This window comes from Corvus kubaryi, unplaced genomic scaffold (assembly GCF_017639235.1).
Source record: "Corvus kubaryi isolate FWS band 111438036 unplaced genomic scaffold, C.kubaryi_AGA036_p1.0 37383, whole genome shotgun sequence".
NCBI lineage: Eukaryota > Metazoa > Chordata > Aves > Passeriformes > Corvidae > Corvus > Corvus kubaryi.
In genome coordinates, this window is record NW_024581125.1 from 315,174 (window position 1) to 316,531 (window position 1,358).

Here is a 1,358-nt window from a genome sequence, read left to right on the forward strand (position 1 = left end):
TTTCTTGCTCTGTCATGCGTGGTGTTTTATGAGGTTCATTAGAAGCAACAACACTGTTCTGAAAGGCACTGGCTGGACCTCAGCAAAACATAAGAAGTTCATTGAGAGATGGAAATAAGTGATCTCAATTCATACAAAAGGTCTCTCTTTAAGCAAAAGTCTCTGCTTAAAGTTATAAAAAATATTCAAATTAATTGCCAACAGTTGTACTCACAGCTTCTTGCTTTGATTCCACTGTAGAGCCAAATGTTTGCTGGGTATAAAAGACAAGTGTAATTATTATTTTTGCGAGTCCCTGAAAATCCAAGTTGGAGGGGTTTTATTACAGAAATGATTCATTTGGTATTAGTTAGTCACAGAAATGAGGCACCTTGGCATTGGTTCAAGCAACACTGTCCAGATTTAGGCTGCAGTTAATGTTGCATTTCCAGCACGGGGGTCGCTACGGGGAAGTGCTGCCAGGCATGCCCGAGTTCAGGGCAGTGCCTCGGAGTGCAGCGGCTGCATCTCGCTCGTGCCCCTTCCCCTGTCCAAACCAGTATGGAAAGAGTCCTTTAGCAGCAGCCTTGGGGGCCTGCTGAGGTTCTGCATGAATGAGCAGTGGGACAGAGATGTGGCTCTTCTTGCTGATCCTGTAGCTCTTTGTTTCCATGTTTTATGCCTTGTCCATGTGTCCTCTAGGAAAGGATGCCTGAATCCCTCAGGACTGCCAGGCAGTGCTGCTGTTCTCTTCTCCTCTGCAGTGAGATCCTGAGCCTCCCTCCACCTGCCCAGAGCACTGAGGGCTGTGGGGATGAAAGGAACACCTGCCACGGTTTTGGGATCCCTTTGGAGAGCGCAGCTCTGTTTGTACACGTGTCCTCCATCCCGGTGCTGCCGCCTTCTCCGGGTGCTGGAATTCACTAGGCAGTGTGTGTGCAGCCTGAGGCCAGCTCTGGAAAGGTGTTCTGTGCTGTGGGTAGAGCTGGGGAAGCTGCTGTGGGGCTCACTGGGGTGCAGAGCAGCTTTAGGAGCCTTCCCCACCCGCTCCAGCAGCACAGAGGGCTGAGCTTTGGATGTAAAGGACTTCAATTCCAGTCAGGAAAAGCAATGCTGGTGAGCCCTGTGGTATGACAACATGCATCTCAAGCATACTTTTTATTTTATTCAGGCTTTAAGTCTGCTTTAAGACTGTTTATAACCTAAATCTGTGAAGGAAATAACTTTCTCTCCCCTTGCTGTAGGAAGGAGCGCTAGCTGTGTTTTTCTCTTCCCTCCTCTGTGTTTTTCTCTTCCCTCCTTCCCACTCCAACACCTCGAAAAAAATGTCTTAGCAAACCAGCTGTAAAGATTTGGGTTTTGGAGGCTATGCTGTGCCA